Raw genomic sequence first — 27320 nt, 5'->3', positions numbered from 1 at the left:
TTGCTTCTAAACTTCTAAGCCTACTAACGTCCCAAAAAAAGAAAATGTAATTTACAAAATGATCCAATCATGAAGTAGACAAATGGGAAATGTAAAGTTATAACTATTTTAGGAGGTATCACTATCTGTTTTACAGTCAGAGAAATTAAAATTTTGAAAATTGTGAATTTTTCAAAATTTACTGTAATTACTGCATACTATATATGCCATACGGAAAAATGAAACTGAGCTGGAAACACTACTGAAAAAACCCCCGAAAAAACGGATGGATCCGGGAAAAACGGCCTGCAAGACACTGAAAAAGCCATATGGTCATGTGAGCGAGCTCTATATGTTCTACCAGAATGTTGCTTTCTGGTACCATGGTATTCAAATTTTTTATTATAATGTTCCAGAGATGCAAACCAAATGAATTATTGAAAGTTGGAAGAGTATGCCATTGTATGAAATACTTCTTCCATGTCATATACGGGATTGGATAAAAGCGGTCTGAAACAAAAAAGTTAGCGCCCCGCAAGTTACATCTTCCTTAAGTCTAAATTTAGCCCTTTTCTATTTTTTATTTTAAAACTCGTGTTATAAGTGCTGGTCCTTGGTGGCCCCATTGCTCACCTCTATAGTTCTGAACAAAGCTGTCCATGAACTCACATACCAAAGAATGTATGCGAGGAAGCCCAAACACACCATTGCTAAAAATATCTGTGGACTGAGGTGCAAAAATGTTTTCTGATGGTATAGGCTGGGTGGAGATGACATCAGTGTCCATATACGGTATATTCCTCCAAAGGTCCAAGCAATTGCAAGTCTGCATGCATCTGATAAAATATGAATCCAGTAAACGTCCTTCTGCGAGTCAACCTGAAAAATATAGACATTTACCTTAAAAACACACAAAACAAATATTCATGGACATCATGATGACCTGAATGTTACCGATGAAGCTATTTTGCTGTGTTTGGCTTGTGGCTATTTTTACTAAAGAATTTGCAGCAATTTAGTAAGGTTCACATTGGACAGAATAGTCGCTCAGTGGTTAGCTCCAGGGGCGTAGCTATAGGGCGTGCAGACACAGCAGTCACTACCAGGCCCACGAGCCCGAGGGGGCCCAAAGACCCTTCTGCCGCATAAAAAGACACCAGTATTATAAAAAGTGCATGCTGGTCAAGTTATACCTCTGGTTTTAGGGGAGGGGTCAAATTTAGGAATTTGGCATGGGGGAGGGGGATGCCGCTTAAATTTTTGCCTCAGGCAGCATGAAGGCCATGTGATTCCCTGCCTCTGGCCCCAAAGCACTGAGGGAAGGAAGGCCCAAGCTGAACTCTTGCACCAGGGCCCATGACCCTTTAGCGACGCTCCTGGTTAGCTCCAGTGCCTTGTGAGTGCTGGGGTTCTTGGTTTAAAGGGAACCTGTCACCGCGATTTTGCATATAGCGCTGAGGACATGGGTTGCTAAATGGCCGCTAGCACATCCGCAATACCCAGTCCCCATAGCTCTGTGTGCTTTTAATGTGTAAAAAAAACTATTTGATACATATGCAAATTAACCTGAGATGAGTCCTGTCCCTTAGATGAGAACTGATAACCTGTTCTCTTCTTCTGGAGAGAGACTTCAGATATGCTCCATGACATGCCAGCACGCCTCTACAATGGCTAACTTTAGTCCTTGTTTTACAATTCTGGAACATACATCAGGAGTCCTACCTCCTTTTCGTAGGTTTTGTTACAACAACCTATACTCCATCCACTAATATGATTCTCCTTCATATTAACTGGAAGACATACAGTTGCAAGAAAAAATATGTGAACCCTTTGGAATGATATGGATTTCTGCACAAATTGGTGATAAAATGTAATCTGATCTTCATCTAAGTCACAACAATAGACAATCACATATACAAAGAAAGGCCAGCTCACAAGAAGTCAACTAAAACGTATTTATTTCTAACTTATAAAATCGCGACTGGACATGTAAGTGGATCTACGTCCCACTATTAACAAGCATCTAACGCATATATTACGGTCCACCAATACACTGAACACTCACACAAGCCCCACAGAACTTTCTACCTTTCTGATGGAAGTATACCAACCAAGAGAATTACAACGAATATTATAAAGGGTTGCAGTCTAAAGTATATAGTAAGCTGCGAGAGCTCCGCAGCTTAATAGAAAGGAGGGACCGTGACTACTATATCTACATTGCTATTTGATTTTATATGTCAGCTAACATTTTATAACTGTTTTTGATTTTACAATTGTATTGGTCCTATATTGCTACGTGGCACATTTATGTCAATATATGATAGTGTAATATTGTATATATGATTGGTCAAATACCAGGCATGATTTTATAAGTTAGAAATAAATACGTTTAAGGCTACTTTCACACTACCGTTCAGAGCGGATCCGTCTGGGGTCTGCCCAGACGGATCAGCTCATATAATGCAGACTTTGGATCCGTTTAGCAGCGTTCAGGTGTCCGCTTGCTGAGCTTAGCGGAGGCTGAACGCTGCCAGACTGATGCATTCTGAGCGGATCCGCGTCCACTCAAAATGCATTAGGGCAGTACGGATGCGTTCGGGGCCACTTGTGAGCCCCTTCAAACGGAGCTCACAAGCGGAGCCCCGAACGCTAGTGTTAAAGTAGCCTTAGTTGACTTCCTGTGAGCTTGCCTTTCTTTGTATATTTTTTGTCTAGCTATTGGATGGTAGCGGGCCGTGCTCTATTTTGATGAGCTTCCCACAACTGTTTTGAATAGACAATCACAGTCTGCTTAAACTAATAACACACAAATAATTAAATGTTACCATGTTTTTATTGAACACACCATGTAAACTTTCACAGTGCAGGTGGAAAAAGTATGTGAACCCTTGGATTTAATAACTGGTTGAACCTCCTTTGGGCAGCAATAACTTCAACCAAACATTTCCTGTAGTTGCAGATCAGACGTGCACAACGGTCAGGAGTAATTCTTGACCATTCCTCTTTACAGAACTGTTTCAGTTCAGCAATATCCTTGGGATGTCTGGTGTGAATCGCTTTCTTGAAGTCATGCCACAGCATCTCAATCGGGTTGAGGTCAGGACTCTGACTGGGCCACTCTGTTGTTGATTTACTTTTGGGCCTTTGTCCTGTTGCAACACCCATCTTCTGTTGAGCTTCAGCTGGTGGACAGATGGGCTTAAGTTCTCCTGCAAAATGTCTTGATAAACTTGGAAATTCATTTTTCCTTCGATGATAGCAATCCGTCCAGGCCCTGACGCAGCAAAGCAGCCCCAAACCATGATGCCCCCACCACCATACTTCACAGTTGGGATGAGGTTTTGATGTTGGTGTGCTGTGCCTTTTTTTCTCCACACATAGTGTTGTGTGTTTCTTCCAAACAACTCAACTTTGGTTTCATCTGTCCACAGCATATTTTGCCAGTACTGCTGTGGAACATCCAGGTGCTCTTGTGCAAACTGTAAACGTTCAGCAATGTTTTTTATGGACAGAAGTGGCTTTCTTTGTGGTATCCACCCATGAAATTCTTGTTTATTGTTTTACGTATCATAGATTCGCTAACAGGGATGTTAGCATATGCCAGAGACTTTAGCTGACACTCTAGGATTTTTCTTCACCTCATTGAGCAGTCTGCGCTGTGCTCTTGCAGTCATCTTTACAGGACAGCCACTCCTAGGGAGAGTAGCAGCAGTGCTGAACTTTCTCCATTTATGGACAATGTGTCTTACTGTGGACTGATGAACAGCAAGGCTTTTGGCGATAATTTTATAACCCTTTCCAGCTTTATGCAGGTCAACAATTCTTAATCGTAGGTCTTCAGAGAGCTCTTTTGTGCAAGGCATCATTCACATCAGGCAATGCTTCTTGTGAAAAGCAAACCCAGAACTGGAGTGTGTTTTTTATAGGGCAGGGCAGCTGTAACCAACACCTCCAATCTCATCTCATTGCACCTGCACTGTAAATGTTTACATGGTGCGTTCAATAAAAATATGGTAACATTTAATTATTTGTGTGTTACTAGTTTAAGCAGACTGTGATTGTCTATTGTTGTGACTTAGATGAAGATCAGATCACATTTTATGACCAATTTGTGCAGAACTCCATATCATTCCAAAGGGTTCACATACTTTTTCTTGCAACTGTATATCGGTGTGATAGATACATAACACCAATAGGAACACACCTACCAACATCGCAGTAGTCTATTGCTGAAAGGACGAGTATAATTTTAAGTCATCAACTGTCTAAAGTGGGAACACGTGTAACCATATACCATTTCCTCTGAAGTCCCTGTCGAACCACAGACAGTTGATAAAACAATTTGACCAGCTTCTTGGGACAAGGGCTTATGTGGTTTTGTGTCCAGATAGACAGCCGTCCCACCCACTGCACACAGCAGAGGAACAGAAGGGTTATTAGTTAAGATAACAACTAGTTTTCTTACCTTTCTCTGAGCTGAGCAGTCTCCTCCCTCGGATACGTCCAACCCACCAGTGGATGATTCATGATGCTGCTCAGTCTGAATGATTTCACCCTTGCCCCACTTTTGGCTGTGCTATCTTATCAACTGTCTGCTCCAAATTACAAGCTGTTAGTTAGTCGTTCACAACGGACAACATTGTAAGAGGCAGCCCTGAATCAAACAGCAGCATTTCCAGCACTTATATCTATGCAGACTGTTATGTTTCCCTCCGGCCACCAGAGGCCACTGTGACTAAACAGGAACCTGAGTTGTGCTGGCCAGAGGCTAAGAAAGAGTTAAGAAGTTTTTCCCGGGCTGTTCCAGAAGTTGCTGAGATAACAGAGAGAGATGGACTGCTGAGAGATAACAGCAAAAGACTGTAGCAGCAGGAGGCTATTTTAGCTGAGATTTTCCAGACAGCTGTGGAGCTGCACACAGAGGACTTCACTGTGTGTTCCAGAAGAAGTGGGACTGTGTAGAGACCCGTACCAGACGAGTACCAGCCGGATCCCTCTTGCCAGAGGTGGAGAGCTGCATCTGTGACCAGAGAGAGGAAGACAGCCAAGCAAGCGACCGGGCCTGGATCCAGACTGCATCTTATTGGATCCAAGAGAATCTGCAGAACTGTGAGTGGCACCGGTGCTTTCCTGTGATAGGTTATAGAGTCAGGGACTTAGTCAGTGCGCTGTAGAAGCGTCCCCCGGGTAGCAGGGCTAGATAGGGAATAAGTGTAGAGAGTAGCCTGCAAGCTGACTGTTTCCTGTTTAGCTCATTATGTGTATGTGCAAAACTCCATTGCCATTGTTGTTGTCTTATGTTCACCTGTTAATACCATTCCTGTCATTGACCCATTGCGCCTCTGGTGCGGTGGTACTGTATTGTTACTCAGCTTGTCCGGCATTTACATTTGGTTCTTTAATAAAGCCGGCTTTTGCTTCAGTCTCCTTTTCCGCTGTACTGTACTTGAATCCTGTTTTGCGGTCTCTCCCTCCTCTGACCGCTACAAGTGGCGCTGCGAGCAGGGTGTCCCACCATTCGAGCTGAATTTGAAGGCATTCCGGTCGACTGCTTAGTGGATACCGGGTCACAAGTAACGACTATGCCTGAGTCACTTTTCTACCGTTACTTCCAAGCGCTGGCCAAGCCAGAGCGATAGACGCTGGTCCGGGTTACAGCGGCCAATCAACAACAGATCCCTGTCACAGGAGTCGTGTGGATGAATGTACGGCTATGTGGGCAAGAAGTGGGACGGAAAGGTATCCTGCTGGTCCCTGAGACGTTCAAAGAAGATGTGCCTGTGATAATGGGCATGAACATTCTGCGAGAATTATTAGATCAGATAATGTTCACCAAACGGGGGCCAGGCTATTGGAAGCAAGCCACTCCACACAAACCTACTCAGAAAGCGTTTCAACGGCTGATCCGATTCTGTGGGACACAGAAAAGTGTCCCAGCACACCAGTCTGTGGGAACGATCCGAGCACCAGGAAAGGCTACCCTCACCATCCCACCTGGACGGGAGACCGTGTTGACGTTACCCGTGGGAACCTTCCGCAATCTTGAAGGTATGGAGGTGTTCATCGAACCGACGGCCCTAGGAGAGTTGGGTCAGGATGTCCTGGTGGCCCAAACACTGAGAATGGTCCAGAATGGACGAGTACCCATAAGAGCTGTGAATATGGGAAATCTAGAAGTCTCCTTGACGCCAGGAGTGGAACTGGCTCGTGTGTACTTACACCGGGGAGAAGTATTGAGTCGGAGAGAAGTGACTCTAGCTCCAGTAGGTGATGCTGTTTGGACCCTGGCAGTTACTGCCAGTGTAGAAGAGATGCCGACCCCAGAATGGAATGGAAGAACCATCTTGGATCAAATGGAAATAGATGTGAAGGCTCTCAGTTCAGACCAACGGCAAGCAGTTGAAAACATGCTGTGGGAGAATCAGGCTGCATTCGCCCGTCACGCCGATGACTTTGGCTGCACGGATGCTATCACACATGAGATACCGACGGGGGACACTCCTCCAATTCGGGAAAGATATCGGCAGATTCCGCCCAAGTTGTACCAGGAAGTGAAAACGTTGTTGAAACAGATGATAGATACCGGAGTGGTGCGGGGTAGCCAGAGCCCTTGGGCGGCCCCAGTGGTGCTTGTTAAGAAGAAGGATGGCACTATTCGGTTTTGTGTGGATTACCGGCGGTTGAATGCATGCACCGCACGAGACTCATATCCTCTGCCACGTATTGAGGAGTCTCTGACTGCTCTAGGACGAGCCAAATACTTCTCTACCTTGGACCCGGCGAGCGGGTACTGGCAAGTACTAGTGGCTGAGCAAGACAAGGCAAAGACGGCATTCATACTCCCCATGGGACTATTCGAATTCAACAGGATGCCATTTGGGCTGACAAATGCCCCGGGGACCTTCCAGCGGCTGATGAAGAGATGCCTGGGAGACCTGAATTTTGAAGCCACTCTGATATACCTGGACGATATCATCATATACTCTGCTACTTTTCAAGAACACCTGAATCGGCTAGGGCAAGTACTCGAGCGACTGCGATCCCATGGCCTGAAGTAAAGCCAAAGAAGTGTTAATCTCTTCAAGAGGGAGATCGAGTACTTGGGCCATAGGGTGTCCCAAGATGGAGTGTTGCCGTCCCAAGACAAAGTGGCTGCAATACGACAATGGCTAGTGCCCAGAACGCTGTGGGAGTTGAAGGCCTTCCTTGGACTGACCGGGTACTACCGGCGGTTCATCAAAGACTATGCCAAGATAGCGGGCCCTCTGAATGAGTTGTTGAGAGGAACGGCTGGGCAATCCAAGGGCCAAAATATTACCTGGGGGCAGAAGCAGGAAGAGGCCTTCAAGGCCCTGAAAGAAGCTCTGACATCGGCCCCCATATTGGCTTATGCCGACTTTGATAAACCATTTCTCTTATCTACTGATGGCAGTCTCTACGGACTCGGGGCAGTCCTGTCGCAGGTACAAGATGGACATGAGAGGGTGATCGCCTATGCCAGTAGATCCTTGCGAGAGACAGAGCGAAACCCCCACAACTACAGTTCCTTCCGGCTAGAACTCCTTGCCCTGGTGTGGGCCATGACGGAGAAGTTTGCAGGATATTTGACAGGAGCTAAGATCTTTGTATGGACTGATAACAATCCCCTGGCCCATCTGGACACTGCCAAGTTGGGAGCCCTGGAGCAACGCTGGGCAGCTCGCCTTGCAAAGTATGACTTCTCAATTCGCTACCGTTCCGCTACGGAGAACACTAATGCCGATGGCCTGTCGAGGGTTACTTTTGAGACCCCAGTAGGGGATGTCGATGAACAAAAAGAAGAAGATGAAACCCCGGATTTCCGCAAGTTCGTTTTGCCCACAGTTGCGGCCCAGACAAGTAGGGAGGCCCGTAAGCTACCCAAGGCATTGAGGAGGACTAATGAGGACTGGGGCCGATTACAGAATGAAGATGTTGGACTGCGGCAGATGAAAAGCTGGGTAACCCAGCGAAGAAAGCCCAACAGAGACGTAAGGGCTGACCTGGATGCCGAGATGAAGTCCGTTCTACATCAATGGGACAGACTGGAAATGCACGGAGCTGTTCTGTACCGCAAGTGTCAACAGCCTAATGACCTAGAGGCGAGGTGGCAAGTAGTCATACCTGGAAGCGTGGCATGTGAGATAGCCAGAGAAGCCCATGAATTTGGAGCTCTCTTCGGGCCTGCCAAGACTTACCAGTGGCTGCAGCGTTATGTGTTTTGTCCGCGACTGGAGGCAGTGGTGGAGGAAGTTTGCCGACAGTGTCGAGTGTGTGAACTCACTAAAAGCCGGAACAGAGGGCACCCCTCCAGTCTATACAGACCAACGAACCGCTGGAATTATTGATGATAGACTACCTCCTCGTGGGACAATCATCGAGAGGGCCACAGTACTGCCTGGTCATGGTTGACCACTTCTCCAAGTTTGCAGTAGTCTCCCCAACTCGGGATCAGACGGCTGAGTCCGCAGCACGCGCTATCTGGCAGGATTTCATCCGGGTCTACGGGTGTCCAAAGCGGATCCACTCAGATCAAGGGGCGTGCTTTCAAGGGAAAGTAATGGAGGAGCTACACCGATTGTACGGTATTGAAAAATCCAGAACGACCCCCTATCATCCCCAAGGGAATGGGGCCTGTGAGCGCTTCAACCGGACGCTGCTACAAATGCTGAGAACGCTAGAGGAAGACAAGAGGGCACACTGGCCTGATTACCTGCCAGAACTAGTCTGGGCCTACAATAATCGGGTCCATACCACCACCGGTTACACCCCGTATATGTTACTGTTTGGGAGAGCTGGTAGAGAAATCGTTGAATTGAACCTAGAGCAGCCAGAAGACCTAATGGAGCGATCAACCACCTCATGGGTGAAAGAACACCATCAGCGACTCCAGACCATCCGCCGTTTGGCAGGCCAGCGGTTACAGGAGAGAACTCATACGGACCGTCCTCCAGTCCAGGAGGTGCCACTGAAGCCTGGAGACCGGGTTCTGGTACGAGAGAAACGCCCCAGAGGCAAATTGAGTGAGCGTTGGGAAGTACAGCCATACAAAGTGATAAAGAGAGTGTACCCTAATGGTCCGGTTTACGAAGTGCAAGTTGAAAATGAGGAGTTTGCTTCACGGACTTTACATAGGAATATGCTACGGCCATGCCGGTCCGCAGATCCTGCACCTATTCAGAGGACACCTTCTCCTCCTGCCCCATACCCAGAATGTGTTATCTCAGATGGAAACGAATGTGAAGACTGGTGGACCGTTCCTGACACTGCGGAAGGTCCCCAGGCCGTAAGTGATGAGGCTCCTGCTACAGAACCACTACCGTCTCGCAGTGAGGAGGAACCCGCGACCACATCCAGATCTCCTGCTGTAATGGAAGAGCCCAGGTTAACAACGCCCAGTGGAGAAAGTCAGGTTCTAGCAGATAGTCAAGACCTCCGGAGATCCAGTAGGTCTACTGCAGGGGTTCCACCAAACAGGTACGCTGCTGACGAGTTCATTTGGTCTGCCTGTAGATATTGTGGACAATGTTGTACTGCCGTTTAAATTTTTCATTAACCCCTTTGTTTTCCATGGACTATATAGCGAGGCCGAGGACGGCCACCTTTAAGTGGGGAGGCATGTAAGAGGCAGCCCTGAATCAAACAGCAGCATTTCCAGCACTTATATCTATGCAGACTGTCATGTTTCCCTCCGGTCACCAGAGGCCACTATGACTAAACAGGAACCTGAGTTGTGCTGACCAGAGGCTAAGAAAAAGTTAAGAAGTTTTTCCCAGGCTGTTCCAGAAGTTGCTGAGATAACAGAGAGAGATGGACTGCTGAGAGATAACAGCAAAAGACTGTAGCAGCAGGAGGCTATTTTAGCTGAGATTTTCCTGACAGCTGTGGAGCTGCACACAGAGGACTTCACTGTGTGTTCCAGAAGAAGTTGGACCGTGTAGAGACCCGTACCAGATGAGTACCAGCCGGATCCCTCCTGCCAGAGGTGGAGAGCTGGATCTGTGACCAGAGAGAGGAAGACAGCCAAGCAAGCGACCGGGCCTGGATCCAGACTGCATCTTATTGGATCCAAGAGAATCTGCAGAACTGTGAGTGGCACCGGTGCTTTCCTGTGATAGGTTATAGAGTCAGGGACTTAGTCAGTGCGCTGTAGAAGCGTACCCTGGGTAGCAGGGCTAGATAGGGAATAAGTGTTGAGAGTAGCCTGCAAGCTGACTGATTCCTGTTTAGCTCATTCTGTGTATATGCAAAACTCCATTGCCATTGTTGTTGTCTTATGTTCACCTGTTAATACCATTCCTGTCATTGACCCATTGCGCCTCTGGTGCAGTGGTACTGTATTGTTAGTCAGCTTGTCCGGCAGTTACATTTGGTTCTTTAATAAAGCCGGCTTTTGCTTCAGTCTCCTTTTCCGTTGTACTGTACTTGAATCCTGTTTTGCGGTCTCTCCCTCCTCTAACCACTACAACATCACACTGACACCTCTTTAAGGATCAAAGCAAAATTCTCTCCTTTATTAGAGGAAGTTAAGCAGTATATATGTACATCAGAGGGGACGCTCCCCTGAGGCTCGGGGCATTGTTCCATTGGTCATTATACAAAAAAACATTTTCACTTCTGAGCAATTAGTATAGCTAAGGAATGTAAACTATAGCTAAGTGGGGAGTAGTCCTGCATGCCAGCGCCATCTTGTACTGGCTTCAGATCTTTCAGTCTCATATCCATAACAATAGTAATGCACAGTCATTCCACAGCTGACAGAAGAGATTCAAAAGCATGTGTTTGGACGACCACAACATGAATTAAAAGAACCTTTTTTATCTCCACTACTTTAGAGCTGGTTCCTTATTTTTCTCCACTAAGGAGTCATTGGGAGACAGCTCCTGCAGGGGTGCACAGTATTTTATTTGCTTTACTTTAGGCTGCTGTATGCTTTTCATTTGGTTTAGCTAGGACTGTTGTTTGCCAGCACGATGATGCACATGTACTTGGTTGAACTTGATGGACTTATGTTTTTTTTCAACCATATTAACTATGTAATTTATGGGACCTGCCTGTTATTCTGACACACATAGCTACCAGAATGGACTATGGATGGAGCAAACACTCCTGTTTTCTGAGATTTCTGAGTTGTGTTATCTAATCTAAGCAAACACCTTCAATTGCTTTTCAATGGCTTTTGTCTCAAGATAACGCAAAGAGTTAAGAAATTTGAGTTTAGAGCTGGTCTTGCTGTACGGTGCAGTGATGTACACCAAGATACATTATCCCTATATTTTACCTGCAGGCCAGGATAGGCCTGATTTAATGAACTTCATGATGAATTGATTCATAATGAAGTGAATTTCTTGGCGAATTTTGGCAAAGTAACCAAATCGATTTTTGAAAACTTCTCTCATCTCTAATTGCTGGCTTTTGTCTGTAATTACTTTCTGCCTGAGAAACCCCACACACCTCCTCTCACAACACAAGCTAAGCTTATAATGGTGTCTGTGGCTTCTGAGTAGTGATTAGCTGCAGGGGCGACATTCAAATTTGCGATATTTCACAAATATTTGGGCAAATATTCGTCATATATTCTCAAATTCAAGATTATTTTCTTGATTGCGAAAAATTGGCAATGTAATATTCGCTTAATGCGCGCAAAATACAGGTGTGGGTCACTTTTGCTAAATTTTCCAAGCTACTAGAAGTTTCCTGAGACTAGAGAAAATGGTTGGCATGGCAGAACATTAAAAATGGCTTTATATGCAGTTAGAGTTCTCCAATACATTCACGAATGCGCTAATTGGCACTAATGATGCAAATATTTTGGCGCAATACGTGAAACTTCACATTTCAGCAGGTCTGCATGTATGTATAGACAGCAGAACCTATCACACTACCTAACACACTGCACTGCAACAGCTACACTATATCAGGATATAACCTACACTGACTCTCTTCCACCAACTATCTGTATTATATATATATATATATAAGTAGGGTTGAGCGAACCCGAACTGTAAAGTTTAGGATTTTTGGACCCCGGACTCGAAACGGAACATTTCAGTAAAAGTTCGGATTCAGTTCGGTGTTCGGCGAGTTAATGGCACTTTTTGAAAGGCTGCAGAGCAGCCAATCAACAAGCGTTTAACTCTGTGCCCCTTAGAAGCCATCACAGCCATGCCTACTAATGGCACGGCTGTGATTGGCCAGTGCATCATGTGACCCAGCCTCTATATAAGCTGGAGTCACGTAGCGCTGCACGTCACTCTGCTCTGATTAGTGTAGGGATAGGATGCTGCTGCTGTGAGGGAGAGAATAGGACAGAATCTTTAATCAGAAGTGCTTGTTAACTCAGCAATCTACCTAGATTTAGTTTTGTGGGTGCAGTGCACAATCTTTTTACCCTGCCCTGAGCCCAGTGACCCAGAAAAATAAACTTTTATCCGTCTGTTAGTTAGGTGGGCGGCCGCGGCCATTTCATAGAAGTTCTGTGCACCAGCACAGCATATGTGACAGTCAAATAGAAGCTTGAAATACTGCAATTATATTCTGGGTTTTAAAAAACACCCATTTTTGGCAATATCCTCCATCTGGGGACTATGCCGCATTAGTCAATGTGCAAGTTGAGCTAGAAATACAGCAATAATTTTCTGGGTTTTAAAAAACACCCTTTTTGGGCAAAATACAAAATTTTACAGCCCTTGCTGCATCTGTCAGTGTGAAATTCAAGCGTTATATACTGCTGTCATATTCTGTTCTGGGTTTTAAAAAAAAAATATTTGCGGCCTTGTCTGCATCTGTCAGTGTGAGATACAAGCTTGAACTACAGCAATAATATTCTGGGTTTAAAAAAAACACCCATTTTGGGCAAAGCACTTAATATTGCAGCCAGGCCGGCCTTTGGGGTGTGCGAGCTGTGCGGCCGCACAGAGCGCCATGGCAACAGGGACGCCCCAGTGGCCGACACAGCTAGCAGTCGGTCTCTTACAGCAGGCCGGCCCGAGATTGTGTGAGGCGAGCCTGGCGAGCTGAGCCGCTGCAGCTGCCATGTCAGGTTCTGGAGTGTGGAGGAGGAGCTTAGGGGCGCAGGCGCAGCGTCCAAGTGCTGCGCCTTCACAGAGAGCCGCGGAAGGATCCGCTCAATGTGTGAGGGCGGCGGCCGGTGCTCTGCAGACAGGGAGGGAGCAGAAGACTTCAAATAGTGAGTACCTGTTCTTATTGTTTTTTTTTGTTTTTTTTTTTTACCAAATATCTTTCATTAAATGGGGGCAGAGTCTAATTAAGGGGGGCAGGGAACTGGATAAGGGTGACAGACACTGGGTATGATTAAGGGGGCAGGGGACTGGATAAGGGTGACACTGGGTATGATTAAGGGGCAGGGGACTGGCTTTGGCTGACACTGGGTATAATTAAGGGAGGCAGGGGACTGGGTAAAGGTGACAGGGTATGATTAAGGGGGACAGGAGACTGGCTATGGGTGACACTGGGTATGATTAAGGCCCTTAACCCCTTAAGGACACAGCCTTATTACACCTTAGGACCAGGCCATTTTTTGCAAATCTGACCAGTGTCACTTTAAGTGCTGATAACTTTAAAACGCTTTGACTTATCCAGGCCGTTCTGAGATTGTTTTTTCGTCACATATTGTACTTCATGACACTGGTAAAATGAAGTAAAAAAAAGTCAAAAGTCAAAAAAATACCTAATTTAACAAAAATTTGGAAAAATTTGTAAATTTCAAAGTTTCAGTTTCTCTACTTCTGTAATACATAATAATACCCCTAAAAATTGTGATGACTTTACTTTCCCCATATGTCTACTTCATGTTTGAATTATTTTGGGAATGATATCTTATTTTTTGGGGATGTTACAAGGCTTAGAAGTTTAGAAGCAAATCTTGAAATTTTTCAGAAATTTACAAAAACCCAATTTTTAGGGACCACTACAGCTCTGAAGTCACTTTGCGAGGCTTACATAATAGAAACCAACCAAAAATGACCCCATTCTATAAACTGCACCCCTCAAGGTATTCAAAACTGATTTTACAAACTTTGTTAACCCTTTAGGTGTTGCACAAGAGTTATTGGCAAATGGGGAAGAAATTAGCGAATTTCATTTTTTTGCTTAATTTTCCATTTTAACCCATTTTTTCCACTAACAAAGCAAGGGTTAACAGCCAAACAAGACTGTATCTTTATTGCCCTGACTCTGCCGTTTACAGAAACACCCAATATGTGGCCGTAAACTACTGTACGGCCACACAGCGGGGCGTAGAGTGAAAGGTGCGCCATATGGTTTTTGGAAGGCAGGTTTTGCTGGACTGGTTTTTTGACACCATGTCCCATTTGAAGCCCCCCTGATGCAACCCTAGAGTAGAAACTCCATAAAAGTGACCCCATCTAAGAAACTACACCCCTCAAGGTATTCAAAACTGATTTTACAAACTTCATTAACCCTTTAGGTGTTGCACAAGAGTTATTGGCAAATGGGGATGAAATTTGAGAATTTCATTTTTTTGCCTAATTTTCCATTTTAACCCATTTTTTCCACTAACAAAGCAAGGGTTAACAGCCAAACAAGAATGTATCTTTATTGCCCTGACTCTGCCGTTTACAGAAACACCCAATATGTGGCCGTAAACTACTGTACGGCCACACAGCGGGGCGTAGAGTGAAAGGTGCACCATATGGTTTTTGGAAGGCAGGTTTTGCTGGACTGGTTTTTTGACACCATGTCCCATTTGAAGCCCCCCTGATGCACCCCTAGAGTAGAAACTCCATAAAAGTGACCTCATCTAAGAAACTACACCCCTCAAGGTATTCAAAACTGATTTTACAAACTTTGTTAACCCTTTAGGTGTTGCACAAGATTTAATGGAAAATAGAGATACAATTTCAAAATTTCACTTTTTTGGCAGATTTTCCATTTTAATATTTTTTTCCAGTTACAAAGCAAGGGTTAACAGCCAAACAAAACTCATTATTTATGGCCCTGATTCTGTAGTTTACAGAAACACCCCATATGTGGTCGTAAACTGCTGTACGGGCACACGGTAGGGCGCAGAAGGAAAGGAATGCCATACGGTTTTTGGAAGGCAGATTTTGCTGGACTGTTTTTTTTTACACCATGTCCCATTTGAAGCCCCCCTGATGCACCCCTAGAGTAGAAACTCCATAAAAGTGACCCCATCTAAGAAACTACACCCCTCAAGGTATTCAAAACTGATTTTACAAACTTTGTTAACCCTTTAGGTGTTGCACAAGATTTAATGGAAAATAGAGATAACATGTATAGCTTGGAAGAAAGAAGAGACAGAGGGGATATGATAGAAACTTTTAAATACATAAAGGGAATCAACTCGGTAAAGGAGGAGAGCATATTTAAAAGAAGAAAAACTACCACAAGAGGACACAGTTTTAAATTAGAGGGGCAAAGGTTTAAAAGTAATATAAGGAAGTATTACTTTACTGAGAGAGTAGTGGATGCATGGAATAGCCTTCCTGCAGAAGTGGTAGCTGCAAATACAGTGAAGGGGTTTAAGCATGCATGGGATAGGCATAATGCTATCCTTCATATAAGATAGGGCCAGGGGCTATCCATAGTATTCAGATATATTGGGCAGACTAGATGGGCCAAATGGTTCTTATCTGCCGACACATTCTATGTTTCTATGTTTCTATGAGATACAATTTCAAAATTTCACTTTTTTGGCAGATTTTCCATTTAAATATTTTTTTTCCAGTTACAAAGCAAGGGTTAACAGCCAAGCAAAACTCATTATTTATGGCCCTGATTCTGTAGTTTACAGAAACACCCCATATGTGGTCGTAAACTGCTGTACGGGCACACGGCAGGGCGCAGAAGGAAAGGAATGCCATACGGTTTTTGGAAGGCAGATTTTGCTGGACTGTTTTTATTGACACCATGTCCCATTTGAAGCCCCCCTGATGCACCTCTAGAGTAGAAAATTCAAAAAAGTGACCCCATTTTAGAAACTACGGGATAGGGTGGCAGTTTTGTTGGTACTAGTTTAGGGTACATATGATTTTTGGTTGCTCTATATTACACTTTTTGTGCGGCAAGGTAACAATAAATAGCTTTTTTGGCACCGTTTTTTTTTGTTATTTACAACATTCATCTGACAGGTTAGATCATGTGGTAATTTTATAGAGCAGGTTGTCACGGACGTGGCGATACCTAATATGTATACAATTTTTTTTATTTATGTAAGTTTTACACAATGAATTAATTTTTAAAACAAAAAAAAGTTTTAGTGTCTCCATAGTCTAAGAGCCATAGTTTTTTCAGTTTTTGGGCGATTATCTTAAGTAGGGTCTCATTTTTTGCGGGATGAGATGACGGTGGCACTATTTTGGGGTGCATAAGACTTTTTGATCGCTTGCTATTACACTTTTTGTGACGTAAGATGGCAAAAAATAGCTTTTTTTACACCGTTTTCTTTTTTTTTTTTTTTAAGGTGGTCACCTGAGGGGTTAGGTCATGTGATATTTTTATAGAGCCGGTCGATACGGACGCGGCGATACCTAATATGTATACTTTTTTTATTTATGTAAGTTTTACACAATGATTTCATTTTTGAAACAAAAAAAATCTTGTTTTAGTGTTTCCATAGTCTAAGAGCCATAGTTTTTTCAGCTTTGGGGAGATTATCTTGGGTAGGGTATGATTTTTGCGGGATGAGATGACTGTTTGATTGTTACAATTTTGGCGTACATACGACTTTTTTGATCACTTTTATTACCTTTTTTGGGAAGTAAGGTGGTCAAAATTTCAATTTCATCAAAGTTTTTTATTTTTTATTTTTATGGCGTTTACCGTTCGGGTAAAGTTTCATGACCGTTTTATATATCAGGTCGTTACGGACGCGGCGATACCAAACATGTGTAGGGAATTTTATTTTTTTCATTTTTAATCAGTGATAAATGTGTTATTTGATTTTTACTTTATTTTCACTTTTTTCACTCTCTTTTTGACCCAGACCAACTTGGTTCTTGAAGATCCAGTGGGTCTGATGTCTGTATAATACAGTACAGTACAATATATATTGTACTGTACTGTATTTTACACTTTGTCTGAACAGATCTATGCCTTTTAGCAAAGATCTGTTCAGCACCATGGACAGCAGGACACCTGAGAGGCGTCCTGTTTCCATGGGAACCTTCCCCGTCTGCTCAGTACTGTTCAGAACTTCGCAGATGGGGAAGGGTAAGGACGGGGCTGTCGGGGGGCTGTCTAGGGGCTCTCTCCCATCGGGGGGCTGCAAAGGCACAGCAGCCCCCCGATGGGAGAGGGAGGGAGCTCCCTGCGCTGTTAACCTTTTCCATACAGCGGTCCGTACGGACCGCGGTATGGAAAGGGTTAAACGGCTGACATCGCAGCACAGATGTCAGCCGTTTATACCAGGGTGCCAGCAATGTGCTGGCACCCTGGTATACCCACTAGACGCCAATGATTATTCAAGGGGAGGCGGGGGATCGCGATCCTATAGTATATCAGGAAGTATTACTTTACTGAGAGAGTAGTGGATGCATGGAATAGCCTTCCTGCAGAAGTGGTAGCTGCAAATACAGTGGAGGAGTTTAAGCATGCATGGGATAGGCATAAGGCCATCCTTCATATAAGATAGGGCCAGGGGCTATCCATAGTACAGGGAGTGCAGAATTATTAGGCAAGTTGTATTTTTGAGGATTAATTTTATTATTGAACAACAACCATGTTCTCAATGAACCCAAAAAACTCATTAATATCAAAGCTGAATATTTTTGGAAGTAGTTTTTAGTTTGTTTTTAGTTTTAGCTATTTTAGGGGGATATCTGTGCGTGCAGGTGACTATTACTGTGCATAATTATTAGGCAACTTAACAAAAAACAAATATATACCCATTTCAATTATTTATTTTTACCAGTGAAACCAATATAACATCTCAACATTCACAAATATACATTTCTGACATTCAAAAACAAATCAAAAACAAATCAGTGACCAATATAGCCACCTTTCTTTGCAAGGACACTCAAAAGCCTGCCATCCATGGATTCTGTCAGTGTTTTGATCTGTTCACCATCAACATTGCGTCCAGCAGCAACCACAGCCTCCCAGACACTGTTCAGAGAGGTGTACTGTTTTCCCTCCTTGTAAATCTCACATTTGATGATGGACCACAGGTTCTCAATGGGGTTCAGATCAGGTGAACAAGGAGGCCATGTCATTAGATTTTCTTCTTTTATACCCTTTCTTGCCAGCCACGCTGTGGAGTACTTGGACGCGTGTGATGGAGCATTGTCCTGCATGAAAATCATGTTTTTCTTGAAGGATGCAGACTTCTTCCTGTACCACTGCTTGAAGAAGGTGTCTTCCAGAAACTGGCAGTAGGACTGGGAGTTGAGCTTGACTCCATCCTCAACCCGAAAAGGCCCCACAAGCTCATCTTTGATGATACCAGCCCAAACCAGTACTCCACCTCCACCTTGCTGGCGTCTGAGTCGGACTGGAGCTCTCTGCCCTTTACCAATCCAGCCACGGGCCCATCCATCTGGCCCATCAAGACTCACTCTCATTTCATCAGTCCATAAAACCTTAGAGAAATCAGTCTTGAGATATTTCTTGGCCCAGTCTTGACGTTTCAGCTTGTGTGTCTTGTTCAGTGGTGGTCGTCTTTCAGCCTTTCTTACCTTGGCCATGTCTCTGAGTATTGCACACCTTGTGCTTTTGGGCACTCCAGTGATGTTGCAGCTCTGAAATATGGCCAAACTGGTGGCAAGTGGCATCTTGGCAGCTGCACGCTTGACTTTTCTCAGTTCATGGGCAGTTATTTTGCGCCTTGGTTTTTCCACACGCCTCTTGCGACCCTGTTGACTATTTTGAATGAAACGCTTGATTGTTCGATGATCACGCTTCAGAAGCTTTGCAATTTTAAGAGTGCTGCATCCCTCTGCAAGATATCTCACTATTTTTGACTTTTCTGAGCCTGTCAAGTCCTTCTTTTGACCCATTTTGCCAAAGGAAAGGAAGTTGCCTAATAATTATGCACACCTAATATAGGGTGTTGATGTCATTAGACCACACCCCTTCTCATTACAGAGATGCAAATCACCTAATATGCTTAATTGGTAGTAGGCTTTCGAGCCTATACAGCTTGGAGTAAGACAACATGCATAAAGAGGATGATGTGGTCAAAATACTCATTTGTCTAATAATTCTGCACGTAGTGTATTTAGTATATTGGGCAGACTGGATGGGCCAAATGGTTCTTATCTGCCGACACATTCTATGTTTCTATGTTTCTATGATCCCGCCTGCCGCACCGCCCGCCTCCCGCACTGCCCGCACCGCCCGCAACCCTCCCCCTGCACCTCCCACCGGGCTAAAATCACTCAGGGGTGCAGGGGGGGGGGAATACAGATATATTTTAGGAATACTAAAGTTTCTGATCCCCGCGGTCAGGGACCGCGGGGATCAGAAACTGCAGAAATCGCAGCAAACCGCAGGTCTGAATTGACCTGCGGTTTGCCGCGATCGCCGACATGGGGTGGTCACGGGACCCCCCCGCGCATTTAGCCTAGGTGCCTGCTCAATGATTTGAGCAGGCACCGGGTTCCGACCACCGCCAGCCGCACGGCAGTGATCGAAAATACACAGGGCGTACATGTACGCCCTGTGTCCTTAAGTACCAGGGCACAAGGGCGTACCTGTACGCCCTATGTCCTTAAGGGGTTAATCATACCCAGTGTCAGCCATAGCCAGTCTCCTGCCCCCCTTAATCATACCCTGTCACCTTTACCTAGTGCACTGCCCTTTTTAATCATACCCAGTGTCACCCTTACCCAGTCCCCTGTCCCCTCAATTAGACCCTGCCCCATTTAATCATACCCTGTCACCTTTACCCAGTCCCCTGCCCCCCTTAATCATACCCAGTGTCAACCAAAGCCAGTCCCCTGCCCCTTAATCATACCCAGTGTCACCCTTATCCAGTCCCCTGCCCCCTTAATCATACCCAGTGTCTGTAACCCTTAATTTAAGGGGGGCAGGTTCTAATTGAGGGGGCAGGGGACTGGGTAAAGGTGACAGGGTATGATTAAGGGGGGCAGAGGACTGGCTCTGGGTGCCAGTGGGTATGATTAAGGGAGGAAGGGGACTGGGCAATAGAGATGTCGCGAACATAAAATTTTCCGTTCGCGAACGGCGAACGCGAATTTTCGCAAATGTTTGCGAACGGGCGAACCGGGCAAACCGCCATAGACTTCAATAGGCAGGCGAATTTTAAAACCCACAGGGACTCTTTCTGGCCACAATAGTGATGGAAAAGTTGTTTCAAGGGGACTAACACCTGGACTGTGGCATGCCGGAGGGGGATCCATGGCAAAACTCCCATGGAAAATTACGTAGTTGACGCAGAGTTGGGTTTTAATCCATAAAGGGCATAAATCACCTAACATTCCTAAATTGTTTGGAATATCATGCTTTAAAACATCAGGTATGATGTTGTATCGATCAGGTAGTGTAAGGGTTACGCCCGCTTCACAGTGACAGACCAAACTCCCCGTTTAACGCACCGCAAACAACCGCAAACTCCCCATTTGCACAAGGTTGGATACCAAGCTAGCCATGTCCCGTTCCTTGTCCTCACTGACGTCATTGAAGGTCTGTTCCTCCACCCAGCCACATACAACACCAAGGGTCCCTGAAAGGTGACAACAAGCCCCCTGGGACGCCTGCTGTGGTTGGTCTTCCACCTCCTCAAAGCCACCTTCCTCCTCTGACTCCTCTTCTTCAGACTCCTCTCTCTGCCTTGCCGCAGGTCCAGCAATCAACGACGACAAGGCTGCTTCTGGTGGTGATCTTGACCACAACTCTTCCTCTTCATGCTCATCTACGGCCTGATCCAGCACTCTTCGCAGGGCACGCTCCAGAAAAAACGCATATGGGATGAGGTCGATGATGTTGCCTTGGGTTTGACTGACCAGGTTTGTCACCTCCGCAAAAGGACGCATGAGCCTACAGCAATTGTGCATGAGCGTTCAGTAACGCGGCCAAAATATTCCCAGCTCCGCAGAGGCTGTCCTCTTTTTTTTTTATTAAAAAAAATCTGTTCTTAACAGTTTAATCTCTGTTATGTCCCCTATCAGGGGCCGGTGTATGGAATAGATTTTAGGAACCGGGAGATGGAAAAAGATGTTTGGTCGGTCCTCTTACTTCCAATTTGTGGCACTGTGCGTACGCCTCATAGAGGTGGTCTCTTCATTGTGATACGCAAGCCCCTTCACCACAACAAGGTAACGATCACGAAGGGGAATTGACACATGTATGTGCCTTTTTTTTTGTTTTTGCAGCCACAGTGCAGCACCAGAGGCCAGAGAAATTAGGCATGTACACATGCCTGAAAAATTAGGTACTGTTGCAGAAAAATTGATGTTTTCCATGCAGAAAGTGCACTAAAACATTGCGGCTTGAACCTTAGTTGGTGGCAGATAAGTCACGCAAGTCATCCGGCATGCAGAGATAAAATACAGCAGCGAGTGGACCATTTTTAGACAAAGGCAGCTCATCTCATCACCAGGCCTTTTTTAGTCAAATGTATCGCCCACTGTCAGTCCCTTCGGGATCCATGCCTCATTCATCTTAATAAAGTAGAGGTAATCTAGACTTTTTTTGACCAAGGCGACTTCTCTTCTCAGTGACAATACCTCCTGCTGCACTGAAGGTCCTCCATCAACAACACGTCTGTAAAGCGTCCTGTCCTTGCCGGCGTGGTCGTGGTAGGAGGAGGATTACTTTCACCTCTTCCCCTGTTAGATTCCTGTTGTGCTGTGACATCACCCTTATACGCTGTCTAAAGCATACTTTTCAATTTATTTTGGAACTGCTGCATCCTCTCCAACTTGCGGTAATTCAGTAACATTTCAGGCACTTTCTGCTTATACCGGGGGTCTAGTAGTGTGGCCACCCAGTACAGGTCGTTCTCCTTCAGCCTTTTTATACGAGGATCCCTCAACAGGCACGACAGCATGAAAGACCCCATTTGTACAAGGTTGTATGCCGAGCTACTCATGTCCCGTTCCTCGTCCTCACTGATCTCACTCAAAGTCTGTTCTTCCCCCCAGCCACGTACAACACCACGGGTACCAGATAGGTGACAACGAGCACCCTGGGATGCCTGCTGTGGTTGGTCTTCCTCCTCCTCCTCAAAGCCACATTCCTCCTCTGACTCCTCTTCCTCACACTCCTCTTCCAGCGTTGCCGCTGTTTCTGGTGGTGATGGTGACCACAACTCTTCCTCTTCCTCTTCACGCTCATCTACGGCCTGATCCAGCACTCTTCGCAGGGCACGCTCTAGGAAGAAAACAAATGGTATGATCTCCCTGATGGTGCCTTTGGTGCGACTGACTAGGTTTGTCACCTCCTCAAAAGGACGCATGAGCCTACAGGCATTGCGCATGAGCGTCCAGTAACGTGGTAAAAAATTGCCCAGATCCGCAGAGGCTGTCCTAGCACCCCGGTCATACAAATACTCGTTAACGGCTTTTTCTTGTTGGAGCAGGCGGTCGAACATTAGGAGTGTTGAATCCCAACGTGTCGGGCTGTCGCAAATCAAGCACCTCACTGGCATGTTGTTTCGCTGCTGGATATCTAAAAAGTGCGCCATGGCCGTGTAGGGACGCCTGAAATGGCCACACACCTTCCTGGCCTGATTGAGGACGTCCTTTAAGCCTGGGTACTTATGCACAAAGCACTGTACAATCAGATTCAACACATGTGCCATGCACGGCACATGTGTCAACTTGTCCAAATTCAATGCCGCCAACAAATTGCTTCCATTGTCACACACCACTGTGCCGATCTCCAGTTGGTGCGGAGTCAGCCACTGATCCACCTGTGCGTTCAGGGGGGACAGGAGTGCTGGTCCGGTGTGACTCTCTGCTTTCAGGCAAGTCAACCCCAAGACGGCGTGACACTGTCGTAATTGGGATGTGGAATAGCCCCTGGGGAGCTGGGGGGGTGCAGTTGATGTGGAGCAAGATGCAGCAGCAGAAGAGGACTCAGCCAAGGAGGTTAGCGAAGAGGATGGAGTAGGAGGAGTAGAGGAGGTGGCAGCAGGCCTGCCTGCAAGTCGTGGCGGTGTCACCAACTCCTCTGCAGAGCCACTCATTACATGCTTGGCAGCAGTCAGCAGGTTTACCCAATGCGCAGTGTAGGTGATATACCTGCCCTGACCGTGCTTTGCAGACCAGGTATCACTGGTCAGATGGACCCTTGCCCCAACACTGTGTGCCAGACATGCCATGACTTCCTTTTGCACAATCGAGTACAGGTTGGGGATTGCCTTTTGTGCAAAGAAATTTTGGCCGGGTACCTTCCACTGCGGTGTCCCAATAGCTAAAATTTTTTGGAAGGCCTTAGACTCCACCAGTTTGTATGGTAAAATCTGGCGGGCTAAGAGTTCCGATAAGCCAGCTGTCAGACGCCGGGCAAGTTGGTGACTTTGTGACATTGGCTTCTTACGCTCAAACATGTCCTTGACAGACACCTGACTGTGGGCAGATGATCAGAAACTGCTCAAGGCGAGAGACGGAGTGGCGGGTGGTTGAGAGGGGGCAAGGAGGACAGCAGTGGTTGACGTGGCTGAAGATGCTGGACCAGGAGGAGAATGGTGGCTTTGAGTTTGTGTGCTGCTTGTACTCATGTGTTGATCCCATAGGAGTTTGTGATTTGAGATCATGTGCCTTCGCAAAGCAGTTGTACCTATGTGGGTGTTGGACTTCCCACGACTCAGTTTCTTTTGGCACAGGTTGCAAATGGCATCGCTGGTGTCAGAGGCAGACACACAAAAAAAATGCCACACTGCTGATCTCTGCAATGATGTCATTCTGGTGGTGGCAACAGCATGCGTTGATTGGCGTGCTGTCTGGCTGACCCTGGGTGCCGATGCATGCTGTCTGACTGTGCCACTAGCTCCTTGCGATGACCTCCCCCTGCTTCCAACTCGTCTCCTCCTCCTCTCTGTCTCCCCATCTGAACTTTTCCACTGTTCTTCTTCTCTTTGAGCGGGCACCCACGTGACATCCACGGACACATCGTCATCATCAACCGCTTCACTTGTATCTGACAACTCAGCAAAGGAAGCAGCAGCGGGTACAACATCATCATCATCACACCGTACGTCCATGTTTGTAATGCTGCCTGACAGACATATCCCTGTTATCTACATCCTCTGGCAATAATGGTTGTGCATCACTCATTTCTTCCAACTGATGTGTAAATAACTCCTCTGACAGATCAAGTGAAGCGGCTGTGGTGCTAGTGTTGGTGGTGGCGGCAGGAGGGCAAGTGGTAACTTGAGAGGTGCCCGAAGCTGAGCTGGAGGAGGATGGTGTGTCAAGGTTCCGAGCAGAAGCTGTAGAAGATTGGGTGTCCTGTGTTAGCCAGTCAACTATGTCCTCAGAACTTTTCGAGTTCAGGGTACGTGGCCTCTGAACACTGGGCATTATTCTAGGGCCAAAGGGAATCACAGCACCACGACCACAACGGCCCCTGCGGGGTGGCCTGCCTCTGCCTGTCATTTTTTTTTTAGATTAGTTTAGTTGTACTATGCGTGCAAGCTACTGTGACACCAGATATGAGTGGCACTGTGCACTGGCAGAAGTTGGCAGAGTAGACGCTGTAGGCCTGACACACACTCTTGCAGACAACTAACTGCTATTCAATCTATTACAGTAAAAAAAGAAAATTAAATTTTAATGTAATCTACTGTGACACCAGATATGAGTTGCACTGGTGACACTGTGCACTTGCAGGGCCTGAAACACACACATGTGCAGGCAACTGACTGCTATTATTTCACAGTCAAAATTGTTGCTTTTTTAAAAATGTTATCTACTGTGACACCAGATATGAGTTGCACTGGGCAAGTGGGCACAGTATACGCTGTGAGCCTGACACACACGCTGGCAGGCAACTGCAATTAGATTACATAGGAAAAGAAAAGAAAAAAGCAGACTGATGTACTAGCTCTAAAAAGGGCTTTTTGGGGTGCTGTCAGGACGCTGTCCTTACAGCAGAGATCAGATGAGTCTTTCAGGACTGTAGTGGACACTAAATACACTAGCCTAGCTATCGATTTCCCTATTAAATCAGCAGCAGCTACACTGTCCCTCCTCTCACTAAGACTGCAGCTTCCGAATGAATCTAAAATGGATGCTGTCCAGGAGGTGGGAGGGTCTGGGAGGGAGGGTATGATGCTGATTGGCTGGAATGTGTCTGCTGACTGAGGTACAGGGTCAAAGTTTACTCAATGATGACGAATAGGGGGCGGACCGAACATCGCATATGTTCGCCCGCCGCGGCGAACGCGAACAAGCTATGTTCGCCGGCGAATAGTTCAGGACATCTCTACTGGGCAAAGGTGACAGGTTATGATTAAGGAGGGCAGGAGACTGGCTATGGGTGACACTGGGTATGATTGTACTTATTTGCACTTGCACTTAAATTATCTGTAATAAAAAAAAAACTTTTTGTTACAAAGATTGTTTTCCTTTTGCGTATGTTTAGGTGAACAGGGGGGGGCAAAAAACTTAATTTGCAGCCTTTGCTGCATCTGTCAGTGTGAGATACATGCGTTATATACTGCTGTTCTATTCTGTTATTAAAAAAACACCTATTTTGAGCAAAGTTGTCACTACCAGAGCTTTGGGACGTTCTCACAGCTCTGTTTCTCCACCCCTGTGATGATGTCACTACTAGAGCTGGGAGGAGTTCTCACTGCTCTGTTTACTTTTGGTTTCCTTCCTCCCAGCTGTTCCTCATGCGTTTGATTTCCCTCTCTTTATATCACCCCTCCTCCTATTGTAGGGCGTGGATTATAGTTCTCATTTCAGTTGTAGCTCTTGCTTTAGTATCTTCAATTGTAGCTATCAGTTCACTGGACCTGTGTTCTGCTGCAGCAAGCACTCCGGATATTGCCAGCTGTCCTTGGATCCGTCTTCTCTGCGGCTGCAACACCTTCAGCTAAGTGTACAGACATTGTTGTGTACCTGATTATTTTCTGACTGGATCTGAGGTGGCCACGGTTCCCTCCATATACTGAGTAGGGCACCGGTGGCCGTGCCCCTTCCACTATTGTAGGGGTTACAGTGGTCATCAGTCTTAGGCACGTGGGCATGCCTCGTTCCGCCATTTTGATCCGGGCATGTGCTTTAGCAGCATAGGGAGAGCTTTGAGGGTCGGACAGGGGTCACCCTTTATCCTCCCTAGTTTGGGTCCGGTCAGTAGCTCTTTTACTGTGTATACTATTGTTGCTCACATACAGCCGTGACAAAAGTACTTAATATTGCAGCCTTTGCTGCATCTGTCATTGTGAGATACACGTGTTAGACACCCATTTTGGGCAAAAAACGACATTAGCGGCCTTGTCTGCATCTGTCAGTGTGAGATACAAGCTTGAAATAAAGCAATAATATTCTGGGTTTAAAAAAACACACATTTTGGGCAAAGTACTTGATATTGCAGCCTTTGCAGCATCTGTCATTGTGAGATACACACATTAGATACTGCTGTTCTATTCTGCGATTTAAAAAACACCTATTTTGGGGAAAAAAATAAATTTGCAGCCTTTGCTGCATCTGTCAGTGTGAGATACATGCGTTAGATACTGCTGTTCTATTCTGTTATTAAACAATACACTTATTTTGGACAAAAAACTAATTTTGCAGCCATTGCTGCATCTGTCAGTGTGACATACATGCTTTAGATAATGCTGTTCTATTCTGTTATAAAAAAAAAAAACAATTTTGGGCAACAAACATGAATTGGCAGCCTTAGCTGCATCTGTCAGTGTGAGATACACGCGTTAGATACTGTTGTTCTATTCTGTTATTAAAAAAACACCCATTTTGGGCACTATCCTAAATTTAAGAAATATGAAGAGAACGTTAAATAAGGGACATGGCCCGGTCGTGGTGCTGCTAGTGGAGCTCCTGTTGCAGGGAGAGGACGTGGTCTATCTGTGCCAGCTACACGCACAAGTGAAACACCTTCCTCAGGTGCGAGTAGGCGACAGAACCTTCAGCGGTATTTGGTCAGGACTAATGCGGCTCTACGAATGGTGAGGCCTGAACAAGTACAGGCGATAGTAGATTGGGTTGCTGACAGTGCCTCCAGTTACTTTACATTGTCTCTCACCCAGTCTCCTGATGAAAGATCACAGTTGGCACCTGCAGCCGATGTCCATCAGTCTTTCACCTCACCCCCCTGCAAATCAGCCAAGCAGTCTGAGCCCCAAGTCATGCAACAGTGTCTTCTGCTTTTTGATGACTCTG

The 27320-nt window shown here is 45.7% G+C and overlaps 2 pseudogenes; one reads left to right on the top strand and one right to left on the bottom strand.

Moving 5' to 3' along the window:
• Positions 1-237: 237 nt before the first annotated feature.
• Positions 238-5521, bottom strand: LOC120999033 (annotated as a pseudogene).
• A 15546-nt stretch (positions 5522-21067) lies between these two features.
• LOC121000078 lies at positions 21068-21248 on the top strand (annotated as a pseudogene).
• Positions 21249-27320: the final 6072 nt, after the last annotated feature.

The sequence above is a fragment of the Bufo bufo genome, chromosome 4 (genome assembly GCF_905171765.1).
Source record: "Bufo bufo chromosome 4, aBufBuf1.1, whole genome shotgun sequence".
Lineage (NCBI taxonomy): Eukaryota > Metazoa > Chordata > Amphibia > Anura > Bufonidae > Bufo > Bufo bufo.
The sequence above is the reverse complement of the archived record's forward strand: the minus strand, read 5'-3'. Positions and strand labels throughout refer to the sequence as shown.